Source organism: Bos taurus, chromosome 13, assembly GCF_002263795.3.
Source record: "Bos taurus isolate L1 Dominette 01449 registration number 42190680 breed Hereford chromosome 13, ARS-UCD2.0, whole genome shotgun sequence".
Classification (NCBI taxonomy): domain Eukaryota; kingdom Metazoa; phylum Chordata; class Mammalia; order Artiodactyla; family Bovidae; genus Bos; species Bos taurus.
The window spans coordinates 80549960-80564056 of NC_037340.1; the positions used below are offsets into that span (position 1 = coordinate 80549960).

At 45.4% G+C, this 14097-nt stretch overlaps 1 long non-coding RNA gene across 2 annotated transcripts in view; it reads right to left on the reverse strand.

Annotated features, from left to right (window-relative positions):
- Positions 1–1801: 1801 nt before the first annotated feature.
- LOC132346990 (uncharacterized) overlaps positions 1802–14097 on the reverse strand; it is a 29406-nt gene continuing 17110 nt past the window's right edge. Inside the window, exons 2-3 of one of the 2 annotated variants that reach the window (XR_009497058.1) lie at positions 10347–11231; positions 1802–8367 (exon numbers count right to left, since the gene is read on the reverse strand). This is a non-coding gene — a long non-coding RNA (uncharacterized lncRNA). Of the gene's footprint in view, positions 9465–10346; positions 11232–14097 lie in introns of both variants that reach the window. The other variant, XR_009497057.1, reaches the window with a different exon arrangement.

Consider the following 14097-nt stretch of genomic DNA (forward strand, 5'->3'; position numbering starts at 1 on the left):
TGATAGATTTTCACATTTAAGAAACTACCATAATAATGACTGCTGAGGCGTGTGTCACATCTAAATGGGAACTATCCAGAGCTCACCTGGACTTTCCACAACAAGCATCGCATCCCTGGTAATATTTATCTATTGCAAGGATAGGAAAACTTTTCTAGAAAGGACTAGGTAGTAGATAGCTTAAACTTGGTGGGCCACACAGTCTCTGTTGCAGCCACTCAGTTCTGTCCTGGTAGCCAGAGAAGGCAATGGCACCCTACTCCAGTACTCTTGCCTGGAGAATCCCATGGACGGAGGAGCCTGGTAGGCTACAGTCCCTGGGGTCGCTAAGAGTCAGACATGACTGAGCGACTTCACTTTCACTTTTCACTTTCATGCATTGGAGAAGGAAATGGCAACCCACTCCAGTGTTCTTGCCTGGAGAATCCCAGGGACAGAGGAGCCTATTGGGCTGCCATCTATGGGGTCGCACAGAGTCGGACATGACTGACACGACTTAGCAACAGCAGCAGCAGCAGGAAGCAGCCATAGACAATATGCAAACAAAGGCCTTGCTGTGTTTAAATAAAACTTTATTTACGAGAACAGAGGCTGGCCAGATTTGTTTGCCGATACTTGGTCTTTAGAACCCTGTTTATGGGTTATGAACCCTGGTCTGTTAGATCTACCAAGGACAGAGATAAAACTAATGCTTCCAAATGATTCTTTAACTCAAGTCCTCATAAAAATAACATAAAGAATGAATCAACAAAACTAAAAATTAGGTAGTATCTAAACTCTTCACTTAAACATTACTATATTTAATATATCATATACTTTTATATTTATAAGAAATATTAAATGAGTTTTGATAGGAACCTGTAGTTCCTCATACAAAAATGGTAAAATCCTTGGAGAGACATCATATTATGCATCAGTTAGGATACTGCCTAAGCTGCTGTAGCAAAGAGGCCCAAAGTCTTGGAGGCTTTACAAAATAGAAGTATATTTTTCTATATATATATTCAATAGGGAAGCCTGGCGTGCTGCAGTCCATGGGGCTCGAAGAGTTGGACACAACTTAGCAACAGAACAGCGAGAGCAACATTCTCACCACGTGACATCCATCCTTGGCTTGTCCACCTGCAGCCACTGGGAGACAACAGAGAGGCAAAGGGAAAAGTCCACTCACCCTCTTTTGTGGGCATAAGCTGGAAGTAGCATATGTCGTGCCTGTCCACTTCCCACTGACCAGAATTCACCCGACTGGCCATAACCAGCGAGTAGGGAAGTTAGGAAATGCCTCAAGTTGGGCAACCGTGTGCTCCACCAAAATCTGGGCATTCCATTGTCATAAAACGAGGGGCAGCCGGGGGAACTTGCATTGGTAAACAGCTAGCGCTCATCTGCACACAGCACAACAGAAAAGACCTCCAGCAGTGCAGACGGGCTGATGGGATTTTAAATCCTGACTGCGCTGCTTACTGGCTTTTTTTTTTTTTTTTTTTTGAGAATTATATAATCTTGTTGAGCCTTATTTTTTCGTCTATAAAATGAGATGACCAATAATGTTCTCTCTTGACTCCCCTTTGTGTAAGTTCTGCTTTTCTCCCAATCACCCTCATTAGGAAAAGAAACCTGAACATGTTGCCCCACATCCAAGTTCATGGAGAGGTCCAAGGAGGGAGAATTCAACCTTGCCCACACCCACAGGGAGAACAGGCCAGGCACAATGGTTTTATGATCAGCCTTGGCTTGAATTAGAAAGGTGTGTGTGGAGCCCGGCTGCTCATGGCTCAAAAACCAACCAAGAGGCCAGGTCGGTGGGCAGGAAAGCTTGCTTTATTTTCAGAGGCCAGTCACCTGGCAGGGGGAGGTATGAGCGGTGGTGGGAGTGATGTACTACATGCAGAAACAGCACAGTCACCTCTAACAGTCATCTTCAGATTGGTCATTAGTGGTCTGACCAGCATCATCCTGTTTGTTTTAGGTACAGGTCATCGTCAGTTCCGGAGAAGGTGATGGCGCCCCACTCCAGTTCTCTTGCCTGGAAAATCCCACGGATGCAGGAGCCCGGTGGGCTGCAGTCCATGGGGTCGCTAAGAGTCGGACACGACTGAGCGACTTCACTTTCACTTTTCACTTTCATGCACTGGAGAAGGAAAGGGCAACCCACTCCAGTGTTCTTGCCTGGAGAATCCCAGGGATGGGGGAGCCTGGTGGGCTGCTGTCTCTGGGGTCGCACAGAGTCGGACACGACTGAAGCGCCTTAGCAGCAGCGGCAGCAGCATCTTCCGTTCTGGGGTCATTTGCTCCCATCTCTTTGCAGTCAGTTCTCATTGGCCGTGGCATTGTGGCTGCTCACGTCCTGGGCACAGTCTGCTCATCACAAAGTTAACTTCTCCACCTGGCATTCTGGTATCTGTAAGACAGCTCACGGGATGTGTCTCAGAACATTATCTACAGCCCTTGGGGAAGAATTAAGGGTCCTTGACGATGCTTAATGACTGCATTATGATTATTTAGTCTCCTTTGACTGTTTTCCTTGTTTCAGCATTTCTCACTTCTTTGATCAAACTTATTCCCTGACTAAAGTTTTCCAGGCAGGCAGAAGCGATGGTGAGGGGCAACGGCCATAGGGTCCTGCTCCATCTCAAGCAGGGAAAGCAACAGTTCTCCGACAGAGAATCTCTCTTGAGCTCAGAGCCTCCAAGTGTTCATAAGTGTTTGTCTGGATGTCATTCTTTTTTCTCTCGTACAAGAGTTTACCAACACCAGTGGACCTTTGCCAGTGAAGGAATAACTCGCTCATGTGCGGCTCTCTCACTACTCTCTCCTCGTGTGTGTATCTCTGCTGTGGTTGCAGTGCTACTAACACGAAGAAAGCGCTCTGGGGCAGTGATGCTGGAAGGGGAGCAAAGGAGCACAGCCCTCGCTGGACCCTGGGCTGCGTCCTCGGCCCAAGCCATTGTGTAATCACTGGAATGTAAGTTTTGTAAAGATTTCCCCGCTCCGTTCTGTCTTTCTCTCCACAAGTTCTTAGTGACGTCAGACATTCCACATTTACTAATAAGACCTCACACCTTCTCCAAAGCAGTGGTTTTCCTGCTCTGATCAAGACCTACCACTCAACACCTACCTTCGCAAGCTGCTGCAAGGATTTGATGAGGTGACGTATGTCAGGTTCTTAGAACAAAGCCTAATGCTCAGTAAAGAATGTAATAGAAGTCTGCTACACGGTGAGCAACAGAGTGGGTTCAGATGTTAACTTCTAACTCCTCCCCACTATGAAATGGGTCACACCACTATCCAAATGTATCTACTGGAATTATCCTGGCTCTTGGCTTCCATTTTCCATTATCCAGCTCCCATGCCAGAGCAGTCTACTCTGCAATGTTAGAAGACCGATTACCAACAACAGGGAATTCTCTGACTGTGTCGCTCAAGAGACGCTCCTTCAAGCCCAGAACAGCTGTGTAACCAAAGAGACATCCCATGGCATGCTCTGCAAATGCCTACCACCAGCTCCTTATCACACACGGATGGCTCCTATCTGCTAGACAGACCATCATCTCTCTTTCTCTTCCTGAGCACTTTCTCTCTCTGCTAAACTGTCTCTCCTGTGGTAGTCAGAGGGAGCTTTATAGCCAGTTCCTTTCAGTGTAAAGAAACTTCCAGATTGAGACTGTCTCCCATTGGGCAAGACCACAAACGTGATGTCTCATCTGGTGACTCTGCAGGCGTGCTCTTTGTGCAGAAATCTGGAGAGCTGCGATCTATCATTTAATGTATATTGCTGTGTATCCTACTTATGATATGCTGAAAGTTGATATAATAGAAAGAGCCACAGCTAATTTTTAGGTCCTTTACAGAAATTCCTTGAGCTAATTTTAGAGCCTGATCTCTTACCAAACTGCCAGGAGTCTCCAGTCTAGCCAAAATCACCAAGGCGTCTTTTCTTTCCCTTGTCATTCATTCATTCAACATTTTGATTAAATGCTGCAGTTTGCCAGGCCCAGTGTTATTCCTTTAAGGTAACATGATGAGGGTGATAAAGCTTTTCCTTTATCAATTTAAAATTTGTTTTCAGTGTGCTAAACTTTTTCTGTTTCTCTGAACCAGGGGTTCAGCGTGGAACACCTGTTCCCTTGGTCTTTACTTGTGCAGAGTACTTACCATTCTTATTCTCTGTGGAGCCTTCCCAAATTACTGCTGCTCAGAGTGAGAAGAGAATCTTTATCTCATGTCTATGCTGATTAAAAATTCCATGGTTATAGGTTACTGATAACAGAAAATAATTCTGAAAGTCTTTAAAAACTTTTTTGAAGTTTATCAGAGAGACCCCAAATTATAAAGAGCTTGGAGGGTCTGGTTAGAGCCATGGAAATCTGGGAGTGGCCAGGAGGCAAGAAACCTAACATTCTTCTTCGGATAGGAACAGTCCACCCGAGAAATTACCACCATTGCCTGTGGACACAGAGCAGCTACTGTGAGTTCATTCCAGTGTTCTCACAGCTGCAGATTCAACACTGCAGGGTAAACACATCTGATTGATCAAACTGCGATCTTGTGGCTGGCAGAGGGTCTGCAGAGTCAAGGCCCAACCCTTCAGCTTCCAGAATAGGAGATAAAGGAATGATCTCCTGCACGTGCTGTAAGCAATTTCTCCAAAACTAGGGAGGGAAATTAGAAGTCGAGCCCCCAAAGAAAGAACAAAGTCCCCTATACCAGTCATGACTGCATTTTGATACCTTTTAAAATTCTCATCACCTCTCTTGTTTTCTCTTATTTACGTGGCGTTTACTCTCTCTTTTTTTTTTTTTTTTGGCCATGAAACGTGACAGGTAGGATCTTAATTCCTTGAGCAAGGATCGAACCAGAGCTCGTGGCGGTGAGAGCACTGGGTTCTGACCACTGGGTCGCCAAGGAAGTGCCTGCATTCTTTAAATGGATTTAGACTTTGTTGTCAATTCTCTGCCCCAAACTAAGTTCCTTCAGGATGAGAGCACTTGTTATATTCTGTACATAAGCTGGAGGCTCAGACAGTGAAGAATCCGCCTGCGATGCGGGAGACCTGGGTTTGATCCCTGGGTCAGGAAGATCCCCTGGAGAAGGGCCTGGCTACCCAGGCCAGGATTCTGGCCTGGAGAATTCCATGGACAGAGGAGCCTGGCGGGCTACAGTCCACGGGCTCGTAAAGAGTCCAACACAACTGAGTGCCTTTCACTTCGCTTAACCTCCTAGCATTGGGCTTCCCTGGTGATTCAGCAGTAAAGTATCTTTCTGCCGTGCAGGAGACTCGAGTTTGATCCCGGGGTCGGGAAGATCCCCTGGAGGAAGGCATGGCAACCAACTCCAGTATCCTACCTGGAGAGAGGAGCCTGGTAGGCTACAGTCTATGGGGTCACAAAGAGTCAGACATGACTGAAGCGACTCAGCACCTCCGAGACCTCCGAGTTACTTGCTCCCAGAAGGTGCCTGTGAAGTAATTTACAACCCGATAAATGCTGGGTACTTATCTTACCAGCCTCTTCAGATCTCTAGTGCTACCAGTGATGGAGAATTTGAAACTTTGGAGTAAAATTTCAAGACATTTTATAACTACTTAAAGTTATGTCTATTTGACAACATAACCTGTGTTTGCTTTTAAACAGTAGGAAAATACTTATAATTAAAAACAATAGAACAGTTCAGCATTAAATAAATCTTACATCTGCTGTTTAGCCACTTGAGGGGAAACAGTTCTCTAACAAATGGCAATGGTCAAGAAAGCTATGAAACTTAGGCCAGTTGTCGTGGAAAATGACTGCCTAGTTGCTAAGCTACCAGTCCTAAAAGAAGCTCAATGAGGAGATAAAAACCAGCTTAACTAGACCCGGTCCATCTGAGAGTAGAAAGTTGTAGCTGGCAGGTGATTCTGGCAGATGCGTGGCAGGAAAATTGATTGACAAGCTGGTCTTCGCTTGGCATGAAATCTGGCTTTGATGTAGTGAGTGACTGACAGGCTGGTGTCATCAGAAAATGTGGATTGTGCGTCGGAAGGGCTATTTTGCAACAAAGTGATTGACACGTTACAGAAATTGTCCCGTAGATGGAGAAAACCAAATAGAGATTTGTTTTGACAAGCATTTCCTTTTTACCTGTTCACTTTGTATACAGAGAAGAGAGAGAGGAAGCCCTTGTGGGTGCTAACCGACTTATCCAGTAGATATCTGGATGGCGGTGGCCACGAGGGTGCCTGGGAAGAGCCTGGGTGGTAAGGAGGTGGCAGGCGGATGTTCCAGTCTGGATTCCCCCACAACTGCTGTCTGGGGAAGTAAAGCCGCTCTCCAGGCTTCACTGTTGTATCTGCTAAATGAGGAGCTTGAACTCAAATTGTTTCTATATTCCACTCCAACCATTTGTAAGTCTGTGTTGTTTTTTTTTCATGGACAGCTATTATGTTCCCACATCTTTTCTGTCTTCTGGCTCATCAGATTATTGCATTTCTTAAGCCACAGTGATTGGTTCATGGATTGTTCCAATGGGACACATAATAGAAGATAGAATATAAGGTCTAGAAGTATTGGCAGTCATCTTTGCCACCTCATGTGAGGAGGGTGGACCAATAAAATACTGGAGTGGGTTACCACGCGCTTCTCCAAGGGATCCTCCCGACCCAGGGATCGAACCCAGGTCTCTTATGTCACCAGCTCTAGCAGGCAGCTTCTTTACCACTAGTACCACCTGGGAAGCCCCAGTAAAATACCTGATTCCCCCGTAAAATTCAAATAATGAATAACTTTACAGTGTAAGTGTATCCCAAATATTGCATGGGATATACTTAATCTCAAAAATATATTTGTTGTTTATTTATCTGAAGTTCAAATGAATCTAGGTGTCTTATATTCTTAGTTGTTAAATCTGGCAGCATCTTATATTAACAAATAATCTGCTTGGGAATGAAGCCAGTGCAGACACAAGTGGAACTCAGAGGCACAGATAATGAGTCCTGGTGGCGTTACTCAACTTCCCGGATCCAGCGAGCCTGAAATGTGACTGGCTGCGCTCTGCCCAGACCCAGGTGGGAAGCAAACAAAAAACCAAAACCTTTTGAAACTGCTTTATTAAGCTCGCATGAGTTAAGTTTCTCCCTGGTAACCACGGAATGCCCTCTCCTCCTGCTCCTCCGCAGCTCCCCCCTCACTTTAGCTTTTGGGTCAGGCCATCACTGGACGCACCTGTCCTGTGTCCTGTCCAAGGGAACACGTTTCCTGAAGTGTGTCTTATTCTCCTCAAAATGGCCATGTACCTTCTTGACTTACAACTAGTTTTTCTCCTGAATTCTGACTTTCTCCCTCCTCTCATTTTCCTGAACACTACTGTTATTTTTGTTTAATTACCAATTATAAGTTATAAGGAAAAAAATTTTTTTAAGGAAATTAGAGCTGGGAGACAACTCAGAAATCCTTACTCTCACCTGTTGCTGAAACAAGGAACAAATAGCCCTGCCCATTTCTTGTCTTTTTTCCAAGGAAGTTGGCCAACCATGTTTTTGACCAGTAAATTATTTATTGGTTATTTGTAAGCCACATTGCCTCAAAAAGAATTTAAATCTTGTTCTGAGAAGTAGCAAGATTTGGTCGTCCTATGATTCTGTGCTTTTAGGGTGTGGATGGCAGAAAGCAACTTCTTTGGCTGGTGCAAAATGTCCAGGTACGTTTTCTAAGGGTGGGGGTGTCTCAGGGAACACACAAAACGAGGATGCAGCCAGCTCTGGGAAAGAGCCTGAAGTCAAGACCTAGACAGCCGTCTGATTCCCTCTCTCTCTCTTTCTCAATTCTTCCTTCTCATTTCTACCTTGCTTTCCCTACCCAGACTATGATCACTGCAGAGAGTAGCTTTTCCTCTGCACTTAATCTGTTTGGTGGAAAACAGCTGTCCCAGATGTTGAATGATTTGGATTCAGTGGCAGGATCTCATCTGCCGTCTCAGCACCAGTGCTGGAGAAACGGGATGCGAGGGTCTCCCATGAGCCAGATGTTCTCAGCCCAGGGGGGACAAACACACAGAATACGGACATGGCTGCCCAGGACCCATCTCTGTGGATTGCAACCCACTCCCAGGATTAAGTTACAAGCGTGCCAGTTATTAAGCTATTGTTTCTCAGTTCCAAATCCCTTCTCTGAACTCTGCTCTGTGAGGCTGGGGGCTGGGTCCTAGCAAATGGCATAATTCCTTGGACAGTTTGACATGGAAGTGTGTCTAAAACAGACTTACAGCTAAAGCCAGGCTGGCCAAACTTGGCTGTGACAGCCAGACTGGTGGTTCCGATTCCTGGTACCAAGAACGCCGAGTGGTCCCTGGAAATCCACATCCAAGCAGGAGTCCACGTGTCTGCCCACTGACCTGTAAAGATCAATAGAATAAGATAGGGAAATTTTTAAAACCCCTTTTTCCAAAAAATTCTATGAATATGAGCTCTTAAAATTTTCTCCAAGTGGCTCTAACGTGTCCACGGTTGAAGAATTTTATTTCAAGCAAATTCACGTCCACGAAGGGCATTTTCCGGAGTTATGAAGGAAGCAGAAGGAAGAGTAAGATTATCGCTTCAAATGCTATAGGAGTTGACACAGGTGGAGCACGATGAAGTCTAAAGCTCTTTGCACAGAGATTCCACATGTGATTTTGCCTGGGTTAGAATCCTGCCGATGCTACTTCCTAACCTGTAAACGTGTAGCAACACGGTTTTGCTATATCTCTGTTACTGCATTAGCAAAGTTGAGCGAATGAGCGTTGCTGCCACACACAATCGTGAAGTTTGAACGAGGAGCTCCATTCAGGACGGTGAACTTGCTTGCCTCAGCCAAGTCTTAGGCCTGGACTAAAGTGAGTACTCAGTACATGTCCATATTATCCTACTGGCCTTTTGGGTCTTGCGGTCCTCTGACTTTTATCTCAGAGCCTGCTGTACTGTGCTTAGTCACTCAGTCATGTCCAGCTCTTTGTGACCCCCTGGACTATAGTCCACCAGGCTCCTGTCCATGGGATTCTCCAGGCAAGAACACTGGAGTGGGTTGCCATGCCCTCCTCCAGGGGATCTTTCCATCCCAAGGATCAAACCCAGGTCTCCTGCATTGTGGACGGATCCTTTACCAGCTGAGCCACCAGGTAGTCCATGAACACTCGAGTGGGTAGCCCATCCCTTCTCCAGGGGATCTTCCCAAACCAGGAATCGAACCAGGGTCTCTGGCATTGCAGGCAGATTCCTTACGAGCTGAGCTACCAGGGAAACCCTTAGCTCAGAGCCTATAGGGAGCTGTTAGAAGGAATTAAGCCATCTATGCTGAATTCCATCTGTGTGCTGAGTGACTGGAACCCAGAGAAAAGGAAGAAAATGATGTACGCCTGAAACACAGAGGCTCCCAGAATGTGATGACTTTGGCCGTAAGTGCTGCTTTATGGCTGTCTGTACAGCTGCCCGTCACAAACGTCCGACAGGTGACCTGCAGTGATGAGAGGGGGAAGGGAGCGGCATGCAGAGCACCGCGCCCGGCGGAGCGCAGATCAGGGGAGGGCGTCCCTGGAAGACACAGCGTCCCTCCCTCGCCCTCCTCTCAGCCGCAGACCCAGCGCCCCCACTCGTGGCCCCGCTTCTCACTTCCCAGCTCCCAGTCATCCATTTACGCGTTCATTCATTTTTTCCTTGCATTATATTTTAATTCACTCGTGTGTGCCTTCAACCATCTATTCATCAAATTTTTAATTACTCACATAGCAAATGTTTATTGGGCTAATAGCTGCAGATTAGATGTACTGGGCTCTTTCGGTAAAGTGAGTTCCTTGATAAGTATGAAGAACCTAACAACAGCCCCGGCATTTACTGAGCACGTCTTCTGTGTCACACACCATGAATTATCTCATTTCATCCTCACAAGAGTCATGTGAGGTAAGATGCTATTCTTAACAACATTTTTTAGAGATTGGGTGAAGTGTTTTAGAGGGTTTAGGTGAGGTGTCCAGAGTCACACAGCTGGTAGATCACAGAGCCAGAATTCAAAATCCTGTTTGTCTAACATAGCACATACGCTTTTATCCACTACTTGGGGCCACCTCAATAGATCTGAAAGTCGAATGTTTGTACTTCTTGCTCAGAATGAATTCTGAATAGGGAAGGTGGTGCCTGATCTGTGTTGCAAAGTGTGGACAGGAGACTGGTAAGAAAATGATTTAAGAAGGTATTCATGCTGATCAAAAACAACATACTAAATAAAACAGTGAATCGGAGACCCACGGTGTGACCTCACTTTCCCAGCATAACTCATTGAAATTGGATTAATATGTCATCATCAACTTGGCAAAACCAAATAGTGAGTTAAGAATCTTACCATGTAAAGTGTGTTGTTGTTTAGTTGCTAAGTCATGTGCAACTCTTTGAAACCCCATGGACTGAAGCATGCCAGATTCCTCTGTCTTTCACTATCTATCAGAGTTTGCTCAAATTCATATCCATTATGTTGGTGATGCTATCTAACCATCTTATCCTCTGCCACCCCCTTCTCCTTTTGCCTTCAATCTTTCCCAGAATCAGGGTCTTTTCCAGTGAGTTGGCTCTTTGCATCAGGTGGCCAAAGTACTGGAGCTTCAGCATCAGTCCTTCCAATGAATAGTCAGGGCTTACTTCCTTTAGGATTGATGGGATTAATGTCCTTGCAGTCCAAGGGACTCTCAAGAGTCTTCTGCACTGCAACCAGAAAATAAATTCAAACTGGCCTGAAGAAGGAAGAAATGCATATGTTTGCATCACTGAAAGGGCCAAGGGCAGGGCTTCAGGTACAGTTTGATCTAGTGCCGTCAAGGACCAGCTTAGTTCCCTTCTGTATTTCTTCTCTGCCTTCCATTGAATTAGCAACTTCCTCAGGCTTCAGATGAGTTCCCATTGGCAGTTCCATGGACTTCTGTCTTAGTAAGCAATGAAGTTGGGCAAGTCTACATATCTTCACACCACACAGATCATGGAAGGACTGGATCTCAAAGAGTTGAGAGCCACTTGTTTCATCTCAGAAGCCCTAGAAAAATTCTCCAGAGATTGTATTGGTTTTGACTGGGTTTCTTCCATCATAAATCAAATCATGGTTTCCAGAGGGATGAGACAGAATAGGATTTTTGGCTTCAGATAGTCAGAGTCCACCCTCAAAAGCTGGGGGAAGGATCGATACCACAAAAATTAATGGCTGATCATGGTGGGGGAGTCAAACTCCAAATGGTGTTATCTGGAAGAGGAAGAGGAACTGAAGTTAGACAGGAGAAACCACTGGGGTCCACCACACCTAGCTGTCCCGTTTCTTTGTTTAACTACTGAGTGCCCAGGAGTATCTTCCTGAAGCATACAGTACCTCAGTTTTGAACCACGCTAAACTGGCGGTCTAGGCGGTCGGGCTCACTGGCACTAGTGGTAAAGAACCCACCTGCTGATGCAGGAGACATAAGACTTGGGCTCAATCCCTGGGTCCGGAGGATCCCCTGAAGGAGGGCATGGCTACCCACTGCAGTATTCTTGCCTGGAGAATCCCAGGGACAGAGGAGGCTGGCGACCTATGTCCATAGGATTGCCAAGAGTCCAACACGACTGCAGCTATTAATTCTTGGCACGCTTGCAAGAAACGGGCAGCTGAGTTTGTCCGTTGAATTGCAGACGCTGCATCCGATCCCCTTGGTTGGTTGAATCCACACACGTGAAATCTGCGGATCTAAGGGCCAACTGTACTGTGTCACGTTATATCAAGAACTTGGGCACTTTTTGGAGTTTAGTATCTTCTGGAGTCCTGGAACCCATCCTGTGGATACTGAGGGATGACTGTATTGCCTTATTCATTACCATCTTGGAAGCATTTTCTCCACTAAATGCAATCACATTTCTTTCATATAAGTTAGTATAGTATTGCTTTTTTTTCCTCCTCAAACTGCCTCAGAAGTCCCAGCGCTCAAAGTGTCTTGAGTAGTTACTGTCACTACCCGCCTTTATACCTGCTTTGTCTCCTGACTAAACAAAAGGTATCGACTTGCAACACTTCAATTAAAATCAGGTTAAATTCTGCGTTTCTTTACAGGGGTGGTGCTTCGATTGCAATTCTTTCCATGTCGTCTACTCGACAAATGTGTTTGGCATGTGTAGACTGTTGCGATCACGTTTCTTCTTGTGACATTTTGAGGAGGGGGGAAAAACTGCATGGTTCAGTGGATGACACAGTTTGTTACAAGTGGCAACGTAAAAATTTGAAATTCTTAAACGATTTAGCATTTCCCCTCCCAGACACGTTATTTATCACAGAGAGGTGATATTCTGGGGGACTCAAGCCAATCAGAGGATGGGAGCATAATTTTTACAAAACAAATGTATGTATAAATTATCACTCTCTCTTCTCCTCTCCATAAATAGCGACACTAATAGATCCATAGCTGAGATATGGGAAGGGGTGCCGTGTTGTACAACAGTTCATCCTATCTGGGGAGGCAGAGTTGAGAAATCAGGTCAGCTAAGATGCACAGCTATACTTCGGCGGCGTCCGGCATGTCCTCACTACAGTAGCTGAAGCAGTGTCTCTTGTCTAGAATAGAAGGTACTTGTGTGTGTGTGTGTGTGTGTGTGTGCACGTGTGTGCAAGGAAAAGGGAGACAGAGGCTTATAATTTAAGCCATGATTGAACCACAAATATGTTTTACTTGGCTGGCACAAAATTTACACAATAGGGAACTTTTATTGAAAAGTCTAGATTACTGTCTTCTTATAAAGATCTTGAGCTCTTTCCTAAGGGGGAAGCAACTCACTGGAGCCTATAGGGGTTTTGTATAGTGACTGCCCCCTTTAGACAGGCCATGAGCCCTCCAGGCTGCCTTAATGCCCACCACTCCCTGTCGCCTCAGACCCAATCTGCTCCATTTTGTTACTACCTTCTTGGATACAAGGGATACTTGAGTTTGTGGGCCTTAGGATAATGAGAGCCCTGTGGACGAATAATCCAGTGACTTTTCAATCCAGGGTCCTTGCAGATTTTGCCCCAGAGGTAGGCCCTGATGGTGGAAGGAATCTAATTTTCTTGTAAGACTGTTTTCCAGAATCCACGTGACTTACAGTTTACCTCCATTAGCTGAAACAGTCAATATTCTCTTTGAATTTATATTTTAATTGGAGGAAAATTTCTTTACAATATTGCATTGGTTTCTGCTATACAGCAATGCAAATCAGCCATAATGATACGTGTATACACACACGTATCTCCCCTCCCTCCTAAGCCTCCCAGCCCTTCCCCTCCCCACCCCACCGGTCATCACAGAGCAGCAGGCTGGGCTCCCTGTGTTATCCAGCACCTTCCCACCAGCTGTCTACTACACTGAGAGTGTATATATGTCAGGGCTACTTTCTCCATTCACCCCACTCTCTCCTTCCCCCACTGTGTTCACAAGTCCACTCTCTACATCTGCATTTCTATTCCTTCCTTGCAAATAGGTTCATCAGTCCAGTTTTCTAGATCCCATACATATGCATTAATATGCGGTATTTGTTTTTCTCCTTCTGACGTTCTCCACTCGAAACAGAGTCAATATTCTTTTAAAAAGTAAAACAAGATATTTCCAACTTTTCTGCAGTTTTAGTTTTCCTTTAGCATTCTTTTGCGACTCTTTTGAACCAAGCGACTTCTTGGGAGGTATATTGGAAGGCTGACTATTCACAATGTAGATCACAGCCCTTGTAAATCAGAGCACACCACACACGTGATGTGGCTCTGGGGTTTCTGCTAACCACAACTGCCATCTTTGAGCTGACTACCACTGCTGGGTGTGTTAGTTACAAAAATCCTCAGCAAAAATATTCCAGGGCTAATAAATGTTATGTTTTGCCTTCTTCACTTTATAGTGATATATGTTTTATCAGAGGGGGGAAATGTGTATTTTTCCAGCTTCTTTCATTAGTGTCTCTAAGCTTGTTTGAGATTCGTACTTCGGGCAGCTCTCCAGCTGACCCACCACTCAATTCCCTTCTGCGGGAGAAGGGGAAGCTCGACAGAGGCATCACTGAATCACAGAATGTGTGAGTTTGAGACTTGGCACTGGGAATCTGTAAAGCAAAACTTTGAGAAA